Source organism: Chiloscyllium plagiosum, chromosome 41 (genome assembly GCF_004010195.1).
Source record: "Chiloscyllium plagiosum isolate BGI_BamShark_2017 chromosome 41, ASM401019v2, whole genome shotgun sequence".
NCBI classification, from domain to species: Eukaryota; Metazoa; Chordata; class Chondrichthyes; order Orectolobiformes; family Hemiscylliidae; genus Chiloscyllium; species Chiloscyllium plagiosum.
The window spans coordinates 16,456,537-16,480,572 of NC_057750.1; positions in this window are offsets into that span (position 1 = coordinate 16,456,537).

Below are 24,036 nucleotides of genomic sequence, written 5' to 3' on the forward strand. Positions count from 1 at the left end.
CCTTTCCCTATTGCTCTCTATTTCCTCAAAACAGTGACCTTCTCTGGATATTTCTGCATGGGTGATGCCAATTTCTGTTACCTGATTTTACCTATTCTGCTGGAAATCTTACAATAGTCAAGACACCTCCAATGTAAACAAAGAATCAATTGAACAGGTAAACTAGTGGGGAGATAGTACAATATGGTGTTGAAGCAGGATAGGCCATTCTGACCTTGGGGCAAGCTCTGCCATGTCACTGGACTGGTAAGCCATGATCAAGGCTAATGGTGTGTGAACATGGGTTCAAATCCCACCACAGCAGCTGCTGAAATCCAAATTAATTTCTATTATTAAATGTGGATTGAACACAAGAAATAGGAGCAGGAGTGGACTATTCAATCCACACTGCCTGATCTTTGGTTTCAACTCAACCTTGCTGCACATTTCCCATATCCTGATTGGCTAGGTCAGTTGATTTGAATGGCTGGTTTGTGATGCAGAGTGATGGCTACAGCATGGGTTTAATTCCCACACCAGCTGAGGTTACTACAAATGAGTTCCATTTTCAATCTCTCCCCTCACCTAAGGCGAGGTGACTGAGGTTAAAACTACCACCAGTCATGTCCCTCTAATCAGTGAGCACCCTTCTGGGATTATGGTGACTTTACAACTATTACTGAAAGCTAGTCTTTGCAATGGTGACCATGACCATTATCATCAATTCTTGTAAAAGCCCCTCGGGTTCACTAATGCCCTCAAGGGAAATCTGCCATCCTTATCTGGTTGGACCTACACGTGAAGTTAGGCCCACAACAATGTCGACGTTTAAATGCCGTCTGAAACATCTAGCTGCTCAAGTCAACAGCAGTTGGGATGGGTAACAAATGCAGACTTTGGCAATGATGCCAATATTCGAAAAACGAAAACCCAGAAAAGTGTGGTAATTGTAACAGGGCAGCTAAATGTGATGAAGACTTTCAGTTGTATGGGAAGTAAGGGCTGACAGATTAAATGGACAAAGTGGCCTGTTTTTATATTTTAACTTGTACATTTGAATGGCCATTTGACGAATGTGCAATCAGACTAATTCTGTCCTGTATCTAGTCTAATACAACACTTTCCTGCAGCCTGTATAATGGTGAGCAGGGGTAATCCCACCTCACTTTGTTTCCCTAATCCTCTCCTAAATCTGTTTTTAATCTACACGTTTGGACATGTTGTATCACACCTCTGTGCAGATGGGACTCTAATCAGAATATCTGGCCCTGAGGTAGGGACAATGTCACTGTGGCACATGACACGGATATAATGAGGTCCATTTTAGCAAATTTCCCCACAGCCAATGCAATTACAAATACTTAATCTAGCAGATAGTAAAGAATGATTCTCACAAATGTTTGGCTTTGTCCCTCACTATCAGGTTCCATCACTAACTGAACAGTGAATTAATATACTAATATGTAGTGAATAGGAGGTAAGAAAATGACTGAATGGAATATGTCTGAAATCGAGTGACAAAAAATACACAATTAACTAAATTACGTGGAACATTAGGAAAAAGGTTAAAGTTGGAAACTAATGGGTACAATGGACAGACAAAGAATTCTACAGAATCTGGATTGAAAAGATATAACAACCATGGTTAATTCAAAAAAGGTCTGCAGACTTGAAGAGCCAAATTGGTTGATTCCTGTTATAGGCAGTCATAGAGATATACAGCATGGAAACAGACCTTTTGGTCCAACTCGTCCATGCCGACCAGCTATCCTGACCTAATCTAATTCCATTTACCAGCATTTGGCCCATATGCCTCTAAGCCCTTTATATTCATACACCCATCCACATGCCTTTTAAATGTTACAATTGTACCAGCCTCCACAACTTCTTCTGGCAGCTCATTCCATATTCCTCAAACCATTGGAGTTCTGGATGTTCAATATACCATTTTCATAAGCTTTCAGCTAGAATGGGCTGATGGGAGGGAGTTGATTGCAATATTAACTTAAAAAAATCAGGGTTATTCAAAGCCTGTATTGTACATACCATTACTGCATTGTGAAATTATCAGTTTGCACAGGCATCAGCAGTTGTTCCAAGGGCAGCATGATCAAATGGACAGTATGCAGAGGTGCTGGTGATACTACATTATCTGCTTTGGGCATAATAAAAGATGGTTAACCAGGAGTAGATTTGCATTTATATAGCCCCTTTCACTAATTTGGGACATCCCAAAGCAGTTCACAGCCAATTAAGGAAAATCAAGTTTTCCATGTGTCACACTATCTTGGCAATTTCTCTATAAAATAAAAAATCTTTTCAGTGAATGGGAACACTTGCATAGGATTTGCAGTTTGCATTCAAATGGTTCTGATGGTACTGCTATAGCAATCAAAGAAATGCAAAAGACATACTTTTACAACACCTTTTATGATTTCAATGTCCCAAATTGTTTCACACCCAGTGAAATATTTGAAGTGTGGTCATTGTTGTAATGGATAGAAAAACAGCATTCACCTTGTACGTAGATAACAAGCTTCCACAAAACTGGTAACACACGTTAACAACCAGATATCCCCATTCTAGAAATGTTGGATGGGATTAAAATATGGGCCAGACCACCAGGGAAACCCAATGCTCTTCCTAAAAATATAAAGAAGGGTCATTGGACTCAAAACATTCACTCTGCTTTCTCTCCCCAGATGTTGCCAGACCTGCTGAGGTATTCCAGCAATTTCTGTTTTGAGGGCAGATATGGCTTTGGTTTCATTCTGAAAATAGCACCTTGCACATTCACACAACAAATCGCGTGCCAAAAGCGGTGTGCCACAAGGATAAGTGCTGGGTCCACTGCTTTTCGTCATTTAGGCAAATGATTTGGATGTGAACAAAGTCTTTGGGGTCTTGAATCCAAGGCAGCAGACTGATGATGGGTGAGCAGGCCTTGAGCTGGATTTTTAAATGCGTCGGTTCTAGTTTGGAAGTCAGTTCCCAGCCATAATCCCAAAACGTTGTCAATTAGGGGGGTTCTAAGCTTTTTGGAGTCTTAGCTGGTGAGGCTGCTAATCTCTTAGTGACCCTGGCTTGTCTATTAATGCTCTAGGAGTGGGAGCAGTCCCTCTCATCAGACCTGATCAGATGGAGGGTCTGACCTTCCTTGGCTTTTAATTGGATGCAGTGTTCAAAATTTCAGTGAACATGCATAAGGCTTCTGTCTAGATTGGGAGTCCAGAGATTGAACCCATTTTTGGTCCCTGCTCCCTGATTGACAATCCAGCACTGAATTTGGGGAAATAGATCAGTGCTAAGTTATAATGAATCATGGAATTGTCAAAATAATTACAATACTAAAAGAGGCCATTGTATTTGTGCTGATCCTCCGAAACAACAATTCACCTAATGCCACTTCACTACCTTTTCCCCAAAGCCCTGCAGATTTTTCTTTTTCAGAGAATGACCCAATTGGCTTGTATGTGGAATGAACTGCCAGAGGAAGTGGTAGATGAATGACAGTTACAACACTTAAATGGACAGGTACATGAATAGAAAAGGTTTAAATGGAATTGGGCCAAACTCAGGGAAATGGGACTAGTTTAATTTGGGAAAGTTGGTCAGCATGGATGAGTTGGACTGAAGGGTCTGTTTTCGTGCTGTATGACTCTAAATGCTTCAACTGAACTACATCCCACTCTTAAGCAACAGATTTGAAATCCTAACCACTCACTGTGTGCAAACAATTCACCTCACCTCCCCATTGTTTCTTTCATCAATTACTTTAAATCCAATGTAAGAGCAAATTACTGCAGATGCTGGAATTGGTACTGGAAACAAAAAATGTTGGCGATCACGGCAGGTCAGGTGGATCCATGGAGAGACAGCAAGTCAACGTTGAGTCCAGATGACTCTTTGTACCTTAAATGCATGCCCTTTGGTTCTCGAGCCTTCCAACAGTGGGAACAGTTTCTCCCTATTCAATTTGCCCAGACCCCCATGATAAGATCCAAGTCCCTCTACTCCTGCAGATTCCCTACTATAGTAACCTTTTTGTTTTGTCGCTCTGCATTCTTCCTCTTTACTTCACATTTCACGGTATCATTCTTCAACTGCCAACTGCCTGCCTGCTCCACCAACTTGTCCATATCCTTTTTAAGTTCTGTATCATTCTTCCCACAGTTTACAATCCTTCCACGTTTCTTGGCAACCACAAATTTTGAAATGTCACTGTACACTGAGGTTTGATCATTAATTTGAGGAACTGAAACTAAAACTGTTTTGATGGGATCTGGAACCTGGGGGTTATTTACAAATTGCATCTTTATGATTATGAAGTTTATGAATGATGACAGATTCGGATAGACAAATAGGGAATAAGTGGGGGGATTATTTTTATTTATTCAAAATATGTACAGTCCCTAGTTTAGTTTTCGATACAAGTACTGGCCCTGTTATTGCACAATCTTTTCCCCCTCAAGTTCAAACCTCCCTCTCCAATTATCAGTCAGCAGCAATGATTCAGTAATTCTCCTGTGAAGAGAAATTCTTTTAAAAAAATAAAGAACTGATTCTGCCTTTCCCTTTCGTTCAAATCCTCCAACCCTGGCAACATCCTTGTAAATCTTTTCTGAACACTTTCAACTTTCACAGCTTTCCTATTCTTCTGCTAGGAGGGAGACCAGAATTGCGCACTGTCCTCCAGAAGTGGTCTAACCAATGTCTTGTACTATATTCAATGCTCTGAGCAATAAAGAAAAGCATACCAAATGCCTTCTTCATTATCCTATCTACCTGCGACTCCACTTTCAAGAAGCTATGAACCTGCACTCAAGAGCTCTTTATTCAGCAAAGCTCCCAGGACCTTACCATGTATAAGTCATGTTCTAGTTTGCCTTTCCAATATACAGCATCTCACTGTTATCTAAATTAAACACCATCTGCCACTCGTCGGCCCATTGGCCCATCTGATCAAGATCCCGTTGTACCCTGAGGTAACCTTCTTCGCAGTCCACGACATCTCCAATTTTGGTGTCATCTGCAAACTTACTAATTATACCTTCTATATCCACACCCAAATCTTTTATATAAATGATGAAAAGTAGTGGACCCAGCACTGATCCTTGTGGCACACCACTGGTCACAGGCCTCCAGTCTGAAAGACAACCCTCCACCACCACCCTCTGTCTTCTACCTTTGAACCAGTTCTGTATTCAAATGGCTAATTCTCCCTGTATTCCATGGGACCTAACATTGCTAACCAGTCTTCCCTGCTTCCTGTACAGGATTGAACATCCCGACAATCTGAAAGTATTCAGCAGTGAAGCCAACCACTATGTCACAGGTTGGATACTCACAGCAATCAATTTCAACATTTGGCACAGATTCCCCACCCCTCACCCTCCTGTCCAAGATGATATACCCACCCCCACCTAAATAAAACCTGAATCCATGCAGCTTTGGTCATCGCAATGTTCAGTTTAGAAATCAGACTGTTTATCTGGGATTAAGCAAAGCCTCCTGCCTGATGTCCAGGTTCACACCCCCAAACTGTTCTCCCAGGCCCTCCCCTTGTGAATGAAGATCCTCCTCCTCAATTCACAGCATTCAATGGGGCTCGGAATCTCCACAGAATTGTACCACTGCTTGGTATTAAAGACTGCTTCCGTGGTCAGATCATCATAACCATGAAGTTCAGAAAGAGGTCATTCAGCCCATCAAGTCTGCATCATTCCTCAGAAGAGCATCCCACCCAGGCCCCCACCTCTATGGATGTGATCTTTAACCATGGCAGACACAGGAGGATGTGTAAAGTCCAGAGAGACAGTCTGGAATTGAACCCGGGGCCCTAGCACTGTGAGGCAATAATGCTAATCTTTGTGATCATCAATCCCTTTAGATTCAGATCAACACCAAAGACTTGTTGAGACAATAGCCGACGGTCTTGGTACTAGAGATTAATTTAGAGATTAAGGTAATGTTCTGGGGCGCTGTGTTCACATTCACCACAGCAGATGGTGCCATTTAAATGAGTCTAATAACGACAATGAAACAGTTGTCAATTGTCAGGGGAAAAAATCCTTCTCATTCATTAATGTCATTTATGGAGGGTAATCTGCCATTTTTACCTGGTCTGGCCTAGATAGGACTGCAGACCAACAACAACCTGGTTGACTCTACCTACCCTCTGGGTGATTAGGGAAAGGTGGTAAGCCTTCAATGAATAAAAACAATGGCACTCCCCATGCACAGCCAGCCCCCTCCCCCCAGCTGGCTGCTCCATTTTTAGACCATTCCCTGGGATTGATAACCCTACACTGGGTCCATTGGTGCAACTACAAAATGATCTACTTTCAAAGTTAATGGATCCTCCACTTGAATCAGCGTAGTTCACTGGAGTAGGGAACACCAACACATCGACCAGTACCAGCACAGACAACCGGGGCAAAAGGATCTGTGTCTGAGACCAGCAAGAGTTGTGACATTCATTGGACTGAGCAAATAAGTGATGTCACAGATTATCCACTGAGATAGCAGATGTTCTAAATTCAGCAGAACTTCAGCACCAAGCACCCAGACTTTCCCCTTGAAACGTCTGCTCTGCACCATGCGAGACATTCCCTTTTCACTAATGTTGGGGAGATTTCACTGCGGTGTTTAATGTAGGGCTAGGGAGGGTGACACTTCCAGCCCTGAAATGGTTAACAACAGCCAAGCGAGCTGCTGCAGGCGATTGCATGACTGCTGGAGCTTGTAAGGGATATGCATAATGTTAATTAAATCTGATAAAAGGTAGGGAGGAGGGACTTGGGGGAGGGGCGTCGGAAATGCGATAGGTGGAAAGAGGTTAAGGTGAGGGTGATAGATCAGACTGGGGTGGGGGCGGAGAGGTCAGGAAGAAGATTGCAGGTTAGGAAGGCGGTGCTGAGTTCGATGGATTTGACTGAGACAAGGTGGGAGGAGGGGAAATGAGGAAACTGGTGAAATCCGGGTTCATCCCTTGTGGTTGGAGGGTTCCTAGGCGGAAGATGAGGCGCTCTTCCTCCAACCGTCGTGTTGTTGTGGTCTGGCGATGTACACTATGCTACTTTCTCCCCACCCCCCCCCCCCTCTAGCTTATCTCTCCACGCTTCAGGCTCTCTGCCTTTATTCCTGATGAGGGCTTTTGCCCGAAAATTCGATTTTACTGCTCCTCAGATGCTGCCTGAACTGCTGTGCTCTTCCAGCACCACTAATCCAAAATCTGGTTTCCAGCATCTGCAGTCATTGTTTTTACCTTAGAGGGATATGTGCCAAGTACTAGCAAATTGGACTAGATTAGGTTAGGATATCTCGTCAGCATGGACGAATTAGACCCTGGGGCTGTTTCCATGCTGTACATCTCTATGACTTTATTACTCTAAATACAAATTTGCCTTTCAGTAGCACCCTTTGAGACTTTGAGATGTCTCGAAGCAATTTACAGCCAGTAAAATATTTTAAGTGTATTTGCTGTTTGGGGTGCAAGGAGAGAAGAGATAAACCAGTTCACTCATCTCATAGTTTAAATGTTCTGGACCTCAGTCCAAGTTTCTCTGTCTCCATATTCCTGTGTGAACTGTTACACTGCACACAAGGAGCCCACATTTGCATTCATGCATGTCGAAATGTGAAACTGTGAATAGTGATGAAAAGAGGCTTCACTGTGTTAACTATCACGGCTACCAGAGTTTTTTCTGCTTTACTATCTGCCATTTCCATGTGTTGGAAGAATTTACAAGTTGATCCTTAACCTGATTAGCCACGTTATGAATGCACCCCCCTCCCCCTACTTTGGCCATCATGCCCTAGAGTGGGATCTAAATGTGGAGTTTGCATTCAGGTCACTACCCATTGTGCTATGAAACCCCCTTATACCCCTTTTAAAATGGCAGTTTTTTTCAGTTTCTTCTTGAATTGACTAACTCCAAGTTTTAGCAGTTAGCATTAGCTTATCCAGGGGAGACCTTGTCATTTTTGATTTAATAATGGGATTTGGGTACTGTTGGTTACGTCAGCATTTATTGCCCATCCCTAATTACCAGAATACAGTTAAGAGTCAACCACATTGCTGTAGAGCTAGAGTCACATGTAGGCCCGATCAGGTAAGGCTAATTTCCTTTCCTGATGGGAATTCAAGAACCAGATGGTTTTTAAGTCAATTGACAGTGGTTGCATGGTTGTCGTTAGACTAGTTTTTAATTACAGATTTTCTTTTATTGAATTCAAATTTCACCATTTGACATGGTGGGATTCGAACGCATATCTTCACGTTCTAGACTGCTAATATTGCCACCACCTCCCCATTACAATGGGCATTGCATCTGCCTGTGAACCATAAGTTCTAGGTTCACAAACACTAGGACTTGACAATTCAGGAAGGTGCATACACAATGCAGCCAAAATGTACTAACCTATAAATCTTTCTGACAGCAGGTGGTCAGAGACCGAAAGATCTCTGGTCATCCATGGTAAAGAAATTGGAAGCTTCTGCCATTGCTGTCCCAGGGTCCAGGCTACAGCATGCTTGTAGAAGTCTGTGATGCCACAACAATTTGGACTCCTTAGAAGACTGGACAACCAGTGTGGACAAGTTTGGTGTCAAAAACACAAAAATTCAATCCCTGTTCTGATTGTGTGGAGTTGGAACCTTCCTCCTGGCCCTAAGCCTGTAGATGTTATTGTACTGCAGGTGGGAGAGCTGAAGGAGATGATGAAGTGCTTTAATAGCTTCTCCCCACACAGTACATTCAATGTGAAGGTTCACGCAAAAGGATATTTATTTCCAGCTCCCAATATTTCTGAGTTTACACAGCATCAAGGTCTCTGTTTGAATCCCCAGCCTATGTCAATGTAGTTGATCTCTCAGCTAAAGTGGAATAGGAACACTGCAACAACATGGTCTATAGTTAGGAAGGTAAAATTCAAACAGGCTACTGATCACCATGTGCAAATATCACACAGTCATCAACTGGATGCTCAATAACCATGGCCCAGATTTTCCAATAAATAGATAGTCAAAACACTGTTGTAGCAGGCTCAGAATTGCCTGGTAAATGGAACATTCCATTGGGTAATCCCTTATACTGGAATCCTCCAAAATTATTCATTTAAATTGGAGAATTCAGAGAGATCCTCTGCAGAAAATGGTTACCCAGGAAACGTTTAACAGAGTTTTTATTTATCTGACTCCTGGACAATTATTAAACTCACCACCCAACCTATCACACACCAGAATTGCTCCCAGAATTCTTACATCCTTCTACCCACTCTTAGACCGGACACCCACCTTCTCCCCATGACCCAACTCTATCCCACATTTTCCTACTGCTGTATCTGACATGCACTCCCTCTGCAGCACCCTACATCCCTTCCTCTCCACTGCTAAACTAAACATGACACCCAACCTCCCATGCTACCAGACTTGACACCCACTAGACCCAATATGACTCTCCCTCCAATATTTCCACCTCACTTGCCATCAGACAATACCCTCCAATATCCCAGGACACAGAACACCTCTGTATCGGTGTGCTGAGCCCTCACCCTTGCAATACATGACACCTCCCTTCTTCATCCAACATACCTTAAATATTCGGTCACTCTTCTAGTCACATTCCCATTTTGAGCCCTTGCACTCTACCTATCTGACACCCTAACCTTAAACATAACATACCTTTTCACAGGTACTGTCAAAATAGCTGGCTGCGTTGCTGGGCATTTAACAGAATATAAAAACTAATGCCACAGAAAAGAGGGTACAATTTGCCTACCGTTGACCATCCTGCATTAGAAGGAAATACACAGTTGGATTTAAGATACATGGTGTACGTCCATGATCAGAATCTCCTCCTTTAAATACAGAGCTCTTGCTTAATGTAAAGAAGTAGGAGAGCAACGATCTGACGGATTGCCATTCCTTGTAAAATCTAGCCCGATACCTCCTCCATCACTGATAAGCCAAATAACAGTCCTGACAAAGATTACATACTGGAGTCAGTGGTTCTCATGGAAACTGCCTAATGAGAAATAACAAACTTGCTTCTTTCTCAACTTGTTTTCACCTCAGTCCTTCCTCCACCCCTCTCCATCTTGTTCCCTTTCCAACCTGTTCATAGTTCAGGAACAACACAGATGTAAGAGTAGAACTAAAGGTTGCAGCACAGTCATGAAGCAAGGGAAGAAGCATCAGAGAAGGACAAGGTTTTCAATCATTTCAAAAGCTGCAGAGAGAAGGAAATGAAAGGATAGCATACCACAGTCATTCCTGATGAAGGGCTCCTGCCCAAAACGTCCATTTTCCTGCTCCTCAGATGGTGCCTGACCTGCTGTGCTTTTCCAGCACCACTCTAATCTTGCCATGGTCATAAGGCATTCTATTCAAGTGACTTTGATTCTAACCATTTTAGGGTTCTGGCAAGAAGACAGAGCCAACTAAAAATGCAAACACAGTATTGAGGAACAAAGGCACAGATCGAGGACACAACAATAGTTAAAGATTAGAAGGTTTGGAGTTAGAATAGTATCAAAAACACAGTGACAACCAGTACCACGTGGACTACACCTGGTGTGGGAGGCGATAAAAAGGAATTCGCATTTAATTATGACCACATTTAAGTGGAGGCCAGTCAAGACAAGGACTGATGACAATTGACAAAATATTGTGAGCTGGATCCAGTTTTGCAAGCTCCAGTGATACAAGGTCAGATTAACTTTTATCAAGTTTACAGGTCCAAAAACAGTGACACAGGGGAAGGAGAGGGTAGCTAACATGTCATGGCAAAGAGACACTTGCAGCCCAGTAGATCCCAGTTTTAATCCCTTTGTTAAGTGTTCTCAAATTGGAGGCTGCCAGAGCAACAAACAACTTTCCTGTGAGTTTAAGGGCTTGTGAGAAGGATCAAACCCTACTGTCCTGATCCAAAATGTCAACTTTCCCTCTCCTCCAATGCTGTCTGACTTGCTGTGCCTTTCCAGCCTCACATTGTATAAACCCTTCGTTGCCAAATGGCTTACAGCAAACATAACTTGGACCGCATACCTGAAATAGAGAGAGAGAGAACGAGACAGTGAGAAAGAGAGAGAAAAGAGTTAACGTTGAGTCCAGTAACCTTTCAGTAACCTTTTGCCACTGGACTCAAAAAAATTATCTATTTATCTCCATGCAGATAAAGCCAGGCCTGCTGAGTTGCTCCAGCACTTTCTGTTTTCATTTCAGATTTGCAGTACCTGCAGTTCCTTGTTTTATTTTAAGATAGTATTGAATAAGGCTGCAAAAACCAGTTGAAAGCCTAACAATTGTGTTTTAGAAACCAGCAACCGCCACATGAAAGTTGACAAAAAGGTAAAAAAAAATGAGCAAACTAGCCAGGAATATAAGAAAAGATTGTAAGATTCTTAAAAGTACATAAAAAAGAAAGTAGCTAAAGTAAATGTTGGTTTCAGGGTAGCAGAAACAAATATGGGGCCACAGTCTCAGGATAAGGAGCCAATTGTTTTGGACTGAAATGTAGAGACATTTCTTCATTCAAAGTGTTGTGAATCTTTGGAATTCTCTACCACACAGGATTGTGAATGTTCTATTGTTGATCATATTGAAAGCTGGGACGGACAGATTTTGCTTTTCAAGGAATCAAGGGATACAAGAACGGACGATGGGGTTCAGACCCAAACCAGAGATGATCATATTGAATGGCAGAGGTGGCTCAACAGATCATATAGTCTACTTACATGCCTTTGTTATTTTAACAGAGTTAGAGACAAAAAAATACTGCAGATACTGGAAACCAAAGTAGACAAACAGGAGGCTCAAAGAACACTGCAAGACAGACAGCATTAAGAGGTGAAGAAGTCAACGTTTTGGGTATAACTCTTCTTCAGGACTGGGGGGTGGGTGTAGGGGGAGTTGCAGATAAAGGGGTGGGGGGTGCAGGGTGGTGAGTGAACACAGGTAGAGGGTACAGCCTGGTTGGTCGATGGGAGGAATGAATCCAGTTGGTAGCTGGAAGGAAGGGTCGATCAGAGGAATGGAAGGGAGGGGAAGGGACTGGGAAGGGAGTCATGGGACGGGATAGGAGGTTATTTGGGATGGGATAGTGGCACAGTGGTTAGCGCTGCAGCCTCACTGCACCAGAGATCCGGGTTTGATGCCTGCCTCAGCCAACTGTCTGTGTGAAGCTTACACATTCTCCCCGTGTCTGCGTGGGTTTCCTCTGGCTGCTCTGGTTTCCTCCTACAATCCAAAGATATGCAGGTTAGGTGAATTGACCATGCTAAATTGTCCCATAGTGTTAGATGCATTAGTCAGGGAAAAATGTGGAGAAATAAGGGAATCGGTCTGGGTGGGTTACTCTTCGGAGAGTCAGTGTAGACTTGTTGGGCTGAAGGGCCTGTTTCCACACTAGTGATTCTGAGTTCTAAGTTATTTGAAATTGGAGAACTCAATGTTGAGTCCTCTGGGCTGGAGGCTGCCCAGGGGGAGGATGAGGTGTTGTTCCTCCAATTTGCAATCTGATACGGTATGGCACTGGACAAGGCCAAGGATGGTCATGTCGGAAAGAGAGTGGGAAGGGGAATTAAAATGGGCGATGACTGGGAGGTCCACTTCATCGGGTTTATGCCCGAAATGTCGACTCTCCTGCTCCTCGGATGCTGCCTGACCGTCTGTGCTTTTCCAGCTCTTCGACTCTGATCTCCAGCATTTGCAGTCCTCACTTTTTCCTGTAGGTTTGGTCGTCCTGATGTAGAGAAGACCACATCGGGAGCACTGGATGCAGTAAACTAGATTGTAAGCGTGGCAGGTGGACCTCCGTTTCACCTGGAAGGGCTGTTTGGGGTCCTGGATGTAGGTGAGGGGAGTGGTGTACCGGCAGGTTATGCATCTTTTGCGGTCGCAGGGGAAGGTATGTGGAGGTTTGGTGGGGTTGGTGAGGAGGGTGGCACAAACCAAGGACTGGCAAAGGGAACGGTCCTTGCGGAAGTCAGAGAGGGGTGGGGAGGGGAAGATATTCTTGGTGGTGGGGTTTAATTGGAGTTGGCGGAAGTGTTTAAGGATGATACATTGGATGTGGAGACTGGTGGGGGGGTAGGGAGGACATGGGGTGGTAGGTGAGGACAAGGGGACCCTGTCTTTATTGTGTTTAGCGGGGGGGAGGGTTTAGAGCAATGGAGCGGAGAATGGAGGAAGCAGAGCAGAGCGCTGTCTGGATGACAGAGGGAGAAAAAGCACATTTTTCAAAATAGGTGGAAATCTGGGGTGCTTGGGTGTGGAATGTCTCTTTGTCCGAGCAGATGCAGCAGAGGCAGAGGAATTGGGAGAACGGGATGGAGTTCTTGCAGGATACTTGGGTGGGAGGGGTGTAGTCCAGATAATTGTAAGAGTCTGTGGGTTTATAGTAAACGTCCGTCTGGAGATTGTCACTGGAGATGGAAATGGAGAAGTCAGGGGAGGGAGGTGTCAGGGATGGACCAAGTGAATTTGAGGGCAGGTGGAAGTTGTGGGCGAAGTTAATGAACTGCTCCAGTTCAGCCTGGGTGTAGGATGCTCTCCTTCCTCACCCATCCATCGCCACTATACACCGAACCCCTCCAATTCTCCCTCTGCCTCACCACCTCATACCCCCGCACCCCTTCCCACACCCCCACCCCACTCCCCAGCTCAGCCTCCTCCCAATCTTCTTTCTCTCCCACACCCACTTCTCCCCACCACATCCAGCCATCACCAACCAGGTCGTACACTCTACTTGTGTTCACCTATTCCTATCTCACCACCCACGCTCCCCCGATCTGCAGCTCCCCTTGCACTTTGGATTCTAGCATCTGCAGCTTTATTGTCTCTTTGTTATTGTAACAGCTGGTAAAACATAGCACAGTGCAAATGCCTGCAGGGAGAAGGGAACAGGAAAGAAACAGGAAAACAATCATTGTTAGGAGATAGCATCATGTACCAACCTTTAATGAAACACAGGGAAAGTGAAGACTGCAGATGCTGGAGATCAGTCAAAGAGTGCGGTGCTGGAAAAGCACAGCCAGTCAGGCAGCATCCGAGGAGCAGGAGAATCGATGTTTTGAGCATAAGCCCTTCATCAGGAGATGAAGGGCTCAGGTTTGAAACGTTGATTCTCCTGCTCCTCAGATGCTGCCTGACCGGCTGTGGTTTTCCAGCATTGCACTCTTCGACTAATGAAACAGAACAAGATAGCTAGCATAATATTAGATCACACTGATCACAGTAAACTGATCTCCCATACAGTGTATCTTAATAACCACTCCTAACACTCCATGAGCAATAAATTATTTGAACTTGCAGTGTAGTGACAGTACTACATAGGCAGGTCTTTGTGCACATGAAGTTCTCACAAATGGCAACCTGCCCAGCTGATTTCCAGTGGTGTTGGTTTAACAAAGAACAAACCTGTTCGTCTAGGGCTATGGTATTCTTAACACTCCCATAAATGTGTGTATGGGCCTTGGTTTAATATCTTATCCAGAGAACAATGCCTGAGGCAATTCAGAATACTCATAATGCTGCATTCCATATTAGTCTAAATTGTGCTTGGACTGCCCTGTGAGGCTCAAACTCTCAACTTTCTGATAAATTTGAGAATGTTTACTTTTGAAAGGCATTAAGATAAGAATGCCAGATAGGAACACAATCAATATTTACAGGAATTGAAACTCTTTTTCTTATTTGAACAGAATTGACAGTCGAGCCTGAATGGCTCACAAAACAGCATCACAAAATGGTGACAGCATTCCCCCATCCCTATGCTCGGCCAGTTATCCTGCAAATCTTTCCTCTTCAGGTCCTTAAACACAATTGATTCTGCTTCCCCCACCCTCTCAGGCAGTGCAAACCGGGTACCAAGAGCAATTGCATAAAATGTTTTTTTTCTCTTGTCACCATTGGAGGCCATTTATTCTTTTTCTAATCTGGTTTTCTTGCTCTTGATCCTTTCACCAATGAGAACACATTTCCCTATCTACTCTGTGCAGGACCCTCATGACTTTGAATATCTGTCAAATCTTCTCAATCTCCTCTTTTCCAAGTGAAGCTCTAAGGTATAATTAGTAAGTTTGCAGATGACACCAAAATTGGAGATGTAGTAGACAGTGAAGAAGGTTACCTCAGATTACAATGGGATCTTGATCAGATGGGCCAATGGGCTGAGAAGTGGCAGATGGAGTTTAATTTAGATAAACGTGAGGTGCTACATTTTGGGAAAGCAAATCTTAGCAGGACGTATATACTTAATGGTAAGATTCTAGGGAGTTCTGCTGAACAAAGAGACCTTGGAGTGCAGGTTCATAGCTCCTTTGAAAGTAGGGTCACAGGTAGATAGGTTAGTGAAGAAGGCGTTTGGTTTGCTTTCCTTTATTGGTCAGAGTATTGAGTACAGGAGTTGGGAGGTCATGTTGTGGCTGTACAGGCTATTGGTTAGGCTACTTTTGGAATATTGCATGCAATTCTGGTCTCCTTCCTATCGCAAAGATGTTGTGAAACTTGAAAGGGTTCAGAAAAGATTTATGAGGATGTTGCCAGGGTTGGAGGATCTGAGCTCCAGGGAGAGGCTGAACAGGCTGGAGTTGTTTTCCCTGCAGCATCGGAGGTTGAGGGGTGATATTATAGAGGTTTATAAAATCGTGAGGGCTTGGATAGGGTAAATAGACAAGTTTCTTCCCTGGGGTGGAGGATTACAGAACTAGAGGGCATAGGTTTAGAGTGAGAGGGGAAAGATATAAAAGGGACCTAAGGGGCAAATATTTTACACAGAGGGTGGTGCGTGTATGGAATGCGCTGTCAGAGGAAGTGGTGGAGGCTGGTACAATTGCAACATTTAAAAGGCATCTGGATGGGTAAATGAACAGGAAGGATTTGGAGAGATATGGGCGAGGTGCTGGCAGGTGGAACTAGATTGGGTTGGGATATCCACTCGGCACAGACGAGTTGGACTGAAGGGTCTGTTTCCATGCTGTACATCTCTATGACTCGAAGAGGCATTTAGCCTGAAAGGGTCAACTCAGAAGCTTTACAATAGCTCCAGCCACTGATATATAAATGGCTGTCTTGGGGAAGGACCAGTCAGATCTATATTAGTTCTAAGCCAGTCTAACAGAAGTGTAGCATAGACACAATTACCGTCCCTTAGGAGATGACAATGTCTCTTAGCCAGTATTATTGTAGTGAACCATCCCCAATTTAAGCAACCTCTTGTCTTACCGTTAAACAACAAACTCAAGTGTAACTCACGTACGTGACTTTTCGGTTGAAGATGTACTTGTTGCGAGTCCTTCGCTATTCACTTCTAGTAAGCCCTATAAATATACAACACAACTCATGGAGGCAAATGTACCCAAAGAAGACCTTTGCAGAACTAGGAGTCAGCAGACAGTGTCCCTTACAACAGAGAGCAGCAGTCTCAGCTTCTTCTTTCTATCCATGGAAGTGAAGGTCCTCATCCTCAAAACCACTCATTCCTGTGAATCTTTTCTGTGCCCTCCCAATTGCCTACTCGTCGTTCCACAAAGGTGATGAGGTGAATAATGAGCAGAGAGCTGTTCCATCCTGCAGTGTACAGCCCAATGGGAAACTGTGGAGTAGGGTGTCATTAATATGCAGAGGGATGCCATACATAACTATAGCCTCAATGGTAGAGACCCTGCTAGAAGGTCAGAAGGTCAGAACTGGAGCAGTTTCAGGCAGAGATGCCAACAGCTGAATCATTATGCGCGCATATATTATGAATCAATCCTGCTTGAAGAAAATCTTTGAGGTCAGACCTGTGATTATCTGATGAGTTGAACCCCGTACTAAAACAAAACCAGGTTGAATCATAACTTTCAAATGAAATAGGACACAATTTAGAGAAAGTGAGGACTGGAGATCAGAATTGAAGAGTGTAGTGCTGGAAAAACACAGCCAGTCAGGCAGCATCCTAGGAGCAGGAGAATCCATATTTCGGGCATAAGCCCTTCATCAAAATCAAAACATCGATTCTCCTGCTCCTTATAGCTCGTTCCTATGAAGGGCTTATGCCCGAAACATTGATTCTCCTGCTCCTTGGATGCTGCTTGACCGGCTGTACTTTTCCAGCAGCACATTCTTCAACTAAAATTTAGAGAAACACTGAATAAACTTATGTCACGCCAGTTTCATGCCTTGAATTACGTGACAGCAGTGAAAATCTGGGAATGGCGCAAAAAATGTTACCGAGCAGTGGTTGGGTCAGAAAGGTTGAGTTGTTGACCAGGGAGGAGTAAATATTTGTTTGCCAGTGCTGAGGGTTTTAAAATACTTGGGTTTGCCATAAAAAAAAGGCCCATTTTCATTTCACAGGCTGCACTCACATCAGCATGGAATAGAAAATTATCCCACCTATTGACAGAAAGAAATTGCACATGTTTAATAGGGCCTTGCAGTTGTCAAAACTGAGTCCAAGCTGACTTGATGGTCACAACTCCAAAATCCTGATCCGCAATCCCACTGGGGTCACAATCCACATTTTGGGAAGCCCTGTGTTAAATACTTGAAAAGGAAAAGTAGGCCAGGCTACATGGGAAGAACGGAACTAATTTGATTGTGCTTTCAAAGAGCCAGAAATGTGTTGCTGGAAAAGCGCAGCAGGTCAGGCATCATCCAGGGAACAGGAGAATCGACGTTTCGGGCATAAGCCCTTCCTGAAGAAGGGCTTATGCCCGGAACGTCGATTCTCCTGTTCCCTGGATGCTGCCTGACCTGCTGCGCTTTTCCAGCAACACATTTCCAGCTCTGATCTCCAGCATCTGCAGACCTCACATTCTCCTCCTTTCAAAGAGCCAGCACATGTATGAAGGCTGAATAGCCTCCTTTTGAGCTGTATCATTCAATGCACTGATATCATGTGACACTTCCTTCGTGAGAAAACGCTAAGAAGGATCACTACTAATCCAAGTTGATTTTAATTCAGTTTCCCATCACAGTGAGTGGTTAACACACAGATGCTAGGCATTTCAATTGGAGACAAAATTTGGGTAGCCTGAACAAGACCTTATAATGGAAGCACTAAGCCTGTAGTACACAGCAGGATCCCACACTGTGGGGAAGGATGTGTTCACTGCTTTTGTTTTAATGACATGCGTGAAGGAGGATTGTTGATGGCCCATTGGGTGATTCCCTGGGCCTTTAACAAACAATGTCACAGGACATTGAAGATGATAAGATCATCATGACTGTGGGAGACCAACCAGCTCAAAGGTCAATTGTTTTCAGAAAACCCGAAAATTCCCTTCAGCATATAGTTGTTTGTTAAATGACTCTGAGATTTTCATTTCCCTTGATGTTGAATAATTTTGTTTATGGGGAGACAATTTTCTCGTGGTATTATTGCTGGACTGTTCATCCAGAGACCCAGATAATGTTCTGGGGACTTCAGGTTCGAACCCTGCCTTGACGGATGATGGAATTTGAATTCAATTAGAATCTGGAATTAAAAATCTAATGGTAATCATGAAACTGTTGCTGATTGTTGGGAAAAACCCATCTGGTTCACTAATGTCCTTTAGAAGAGGAAACTGCCATCCTTACTTGGTCTGGCTGACATGTAACTCCAGACCCACAGAAACATAGTTAACTCATCACTGCCCTCTGGGCAATTTGGGATGGTTAATAAGTGCTGGTCTAGCCAGCAATACCCTTACCCCATGAATAAGTTAAAAGAATTGGGTGAAACCAAACTTTCTAGATGGAATTTCACAGCACAGAAACTGTTTGCCAATCAGGTCCTCATCAGACTTGGCACTTCACAGAAGTCTCTTCCCACCTTCAACTAACTTTACAAAACCAACTACCTATTCCTTTAACTCTCTCATGTCCTTCAAGTGATGCTTGTAATTGCAGTTCAACTGGTTCTCAACATTCTGGATTCAAATCCCAAACAAAGGCTTGCACACAAATAGTTTACAGCCAGTACACTATTGAGGGGAAGCTGTAGCATCAGAGGCTCAGTCTTTCAGATGAGATGTGAAACTGTGGCCTCATCTCCCTAAATTGGGTGGATGCAAATGATCCCACAATGCCAATTCACCCATATATCCCCTGGAGGAGACACTGGCATTGTGGTAATATCACTGAACTAGTCATCCAAAAGGTTCATGCTCTGGGACATGGGTTCAATCCCAATCACTCAACAGTGAGATTGAAAAGCTTCTGTAATGGTGATCATGACAATTACCATCAAACTTCCTAAAAACCCAAACTGAGGTTGGTTTCAATCCCCTTCTGAATCTGAGGGCTGAAGGTTCCTGTCATGTTCTAGAGACCCCAGCACAAAAATCCAGGCTGCCACTCCAGTGCACTAGTAAGGAAGCGTTGCACTGTCAGGGGTGCTGTCTTTTGAAGGAGATATTAAACAAAGAGCCCTCATCCACCCTCTATGATGAATGTAAAACATCTCATAGGCCATACTTATCTCTCAACCAACCACACAAAAGATATCACATTGCTATTTGCGGGAGCTTGCTGTGAACAAACTGGCTCATGGGTTTCCCACATTAAGACAGGATCTACTTTTCAAAAGTACTTGCAAAGACTGTAACATGCCTTATGATGTTCTGAGCACCTCAAAACTGTCATAAAAATGTAAGTTCTTACTTTGTAGTATGATTGAAAATGTACACAATGTGGGTAACAGACAGGGTCAAGGATGGGCTTAAGCTTACATTAGATACTCCTATGATTCAACAGTAAAACATCCCAATCGGAATACTTGTAATGTTGATTCATAGATAGGGCATCATCCACAAACATGGCAAGTTCTGCTCATGCCCAGTTGTTTTGAGGAACTGGTATCGATGGATTTGGTTGGTTTCTTTCCCGAAAAGAAGTTAGTGAACCGGTTTGGTTTGTTACAAACCACTAAGTCACTATTACTAAAAACACAACTTCTATTTCCAGATTTACTTTTCCAACTGAATTAAATGTACAGACTGGTATTTTGAGGATTTCAACACACTCCTTAGATGATGAGCTTAGGCATTTAGATTAGCAACATAAGATCATAACAAATAGGAACAGGGTTAGGCCATTCGGTCTGTCAACCTCTTCTGCCAGTCAATAGGATCATGGCTGATCTGACATTCCCCAAGTCCACTTTCCTGCATTTTCCCCCTTAACACTTGATCCTCCTACTGATTATGAATCTATCTCAGCTTTAGATATGCACAAGGACTCTATCCCCTCAGCTCTCTATAGCAAGTAATTCCAAAGACTCTAAACTCTCAGAAGAAATTCATCCATATCTCAGTTTTAAATTCAGAGACTATGCATCTTGCCCTAAACTCCCATGAGGGGAACATCCTCTCAATATTTACCATGTCAAGATCCCTAAGAATCCTGTATGTTTCAATGAAATCATCTCTGATTCTTCTGACTCCAGTGAGTAGAGTCCCAATCTATTTAGCTTTTTCTCATAAGGCAATTTCTCCATACCAGGGATTACCCTAGTGAACCCTCACTGAACTGATTTCAATATCTCTCCTTAAATAAGGGAACCAAAACTACTCTCAGTACTTCAGATGTGGTCTCACCAGCACCTTGCAGTAAGACTTCCCTAATCTTATAATCCAATCCCTTGAAATAAGGGCCAATGATCCATTAGCACACCTGCTGCACTTATGTCGTAGCTTTCTGTGTTTAATTACAAATATTTACAATTCCCTTCGTGATGCAGCTTTCTGCATTTTAATCCCTTTAAATAATATTGTTCTCCCTTCCAAAATGATCATATTTGCCAATTTTTTTGCTTACTTAACCTCTCTCTATATTTCTGTAAACTGTTATGTCCGTCTTGCCACCTGTCTTTCCATCTGTTTTTGTGGCTAAAGTACATTCACCTCCTTCCACCAAGTTATTCATGTATATTGTAAACAGTCATGGTCCCAGCACTGATCCCTGTGGAACCAACCTGAATAAGCCTGATCCTCATTCACTGTTTTCTGCCCATTGCCAATTCTTTATCCATTGAATTATACTACCTACAACACCATGGGCAGTTATGACTTAACCTTTGCGAGGTACCTTGTCAAATACCTTCTGGAAGTCCAAATACAACATATCTACTGCATCCCTTCTATCCACTTTAGTTGAGACTTCCTTGAAAAACTCTAAGACAGGTTCATAGTTCCTTGAAAGTGGAGTCACAGATAGATAGGATAGTGAAGAAGGCGTTTAGCATACTTTCCTTTATTGGTCAGAGTATTAAGTATAGGAGTCTAGATTAGAATGGTGCTGGAAAAGCACAGCAGATCAGGCAGCATCCGAGGAGCAGGAAAATCGACGTTTCGGGCAAAAGCCCTTCATCAGGAATAGAGTATAGAAGTATTGAGTATAGGAGTCAAGAAGTCATATTGCAGCTGTACAGGCCATTGGTTAGACCACTTTTGAATATTGTGTAAATTCTAGTTTCCCTCCTATCGGAAGGACGTTGTGAAACTTGAAAGGGTTCAGAAAAGATTTACAAGGATGTTGCTAAGGTTGGAGGGTTTGAGCTATAGGAAGATGTATAGACTAGGACTGTTTTGCCTGGAGTGTCAGAGGCTGAGGGGTGACCTTATAGAGGTTTATAAAATCATGAGGGGCATGGATGGGATAAATGGACAGTCTTTTCCCTGGGGTGGGGGAGTTCAGAACTAGAGGGCATAGGTTTAGGGTGAGAGAGGAAAGATATAAAAGAGGCCTAAGGGGCAACTTTTTCACACAGAGGGTGGTATGTGTATGGAATGAGGTGCCAGAGGAAGTGGTGAAGGCTAGTACGACTGCAACATTTAAAAGGCATTTGGATGGGTATATGAATAGATAGGGTTTGGAGGGATATGGCCCAGGTGCTGGCATGTGGGACTGGATTGGGTTGGGATTTCTGGTCAGCATGGACAAGTTGGACCGAAGGGTCTGTTTCCATGCTGTATATCTCTATGACTCTAATAAATTATTCAGTGACTACTTCCCTTTCCCTGAAGCCATGCTAATTCTGCTTGGTTAAATTATGATTTTCTACATATTTTGCTATTACTTCCTTGAAACTTGATTCTAATACTTTTCCAACAATAGATGATAAGCTAATTGGCCAACAGTTAGCCACTTTTTGCCTTTCTCTTGCTGCATGACCGTAAGCATGTCTAAGTGATTTAGGGATGCACAGCATATCGTGTCCTTCATGACCTCAAGACTTCCCAAAGCACTCTTAGTCAACAAACTGCTGTTTTTTTTGGAGTGAAGTCACGGTTGTTAATCTGGGAAATAATTTGGACACAGCAAGATTCCTTGAAATAACAAATGATCAGATTTTCTGCTCACCTGAAGAGATCTCAGTTCAGCAGTTCATCTGGGATGACCATGCCCCTGCTGCACTCCTCAGCTCCACCCTGGAATGTCCATCAGTCAGGCATTTTCTTCTGGCCTCTCCAAAACAGGGTCTTGAAAATCCAGAAGCGCAGGTGGAAGGCATGGTCCACAGCTGCTTGGAGAGTTGAAAGTTGGGTTTGGGAGGTGAAATGTTGAAATCTTCGTCAATTCCCAGAAGGACAAAGAACAGTAAAATATAACAAGGGGGAGAAAAACCCGAAGAACTGCGGGTGCTGAAAATCAAAAAGAAAAAGAGATTGCTGGAAAAACTCAGCAAAAAGCAGAATTCATGCACTGATCTAGCTCGACTTGTATTCTTCAAAATGAAGCAACGGTATGTTCGTTTATGAAAACTACATTTTAATCTCCACCTGGACAATAAATTCAGGGATCTTGCCGCGCAACAAGTCCCCACCACGTGCGCCACAAGGGATAGCTTTAATCTGTTTTTTGTTTTAAATGGCTCTTTATTTGGTTCATATTGAAGTGTTGTTTTTGTTTGTTTGGAAGGTAGAGTGTGGGCTGGGAGGAGCGCGCTGTTGTGGAGCTTCAGCCTCGGCCATGTTCCTCTCTGGGCGGGAAGACGGCCTCAGGCGGTTTTCAGAGAGAAGCCAAAAAAACACAAACAAAAACTCACACTTTGCTCGGTCCGGCCGCACTCCCTAATGCAGCAGAATGCCGCACTCGGAGCCTGTTGCTGACGCTCCAGCTGACAGATGTCTGTTTGATGGTCACAAAAGTCTCCGTGGGCTGTGTGTCCATCTGCCGAGGCCGATGGCGACGACGACAACATGAACGTGGCTTCCATCGGATCCCGGGCCTTGCAGACTCCCCGCCAGGCGTCAGGCTGAGGACAGGGCGGGGGAAGGGGCATCTGTTGGTTTGCATCCAACCTCTTTACCCCCCCCCCCTCACCCTTGAAAAAGTCACCAGCCCGAAAACAGGCCATTCTTCTCGGTTCGTGTGTGTGTGGCGTCACGTTTGTCCCATCGAGGGTGAGGAAGGAAGGGGCCTGTGTTAAACAGAATGTCTTAACCTCCCCTGGGGTGGGGCAGTTGTGTCCCATTCTGTTACTGATGTGCGAAAGAGATCAACCACGGTGTCACAGAAACCCAGCGAAAGTAGGATTCCATTCCCTCATCCTGAATTCACGTTATAGACAACCTGATGAAGGAGCAGCGCTCCGAAAGCTAGTGCTTCCAATGAAACCTGTGTGATTTTTAACTTTAGACAAATTATAGACTGTGAAATATTATGTAATGGGAAATGCAATTTCAATAAATCGCTAGAAACTAAAGAATTCTACTGCACATGTGCCCCTGATCAGCTTATAATACTCATGAGTTGAAATTTATGGCTGAGACCCCTGCCTAAATTTTTTTAAAATGCCTCTGAACAACCCTGTTTAGATATCTCTGCTCCATCTATTCTGCAAAGCTTTCTCTTGCTGTTCCACAAATTGGCAGCTGTGCTCAGGAATTCTGGTCCTATACCTGTCCTCCTCTCAACTTCTCTCTAACTTTTGGAAGCTTCTTAAAATTCTTTGATCAAGCTTTTGGATACCTGCTCTAATATCTGTGTTAAATGCTGTTTGATTATGCTCTGTGAAGCTCTCTTGAAAGTCGCTACAATGTTAAGACGTGCTACATAAGTACAAATTGTTGAGTTCTTTT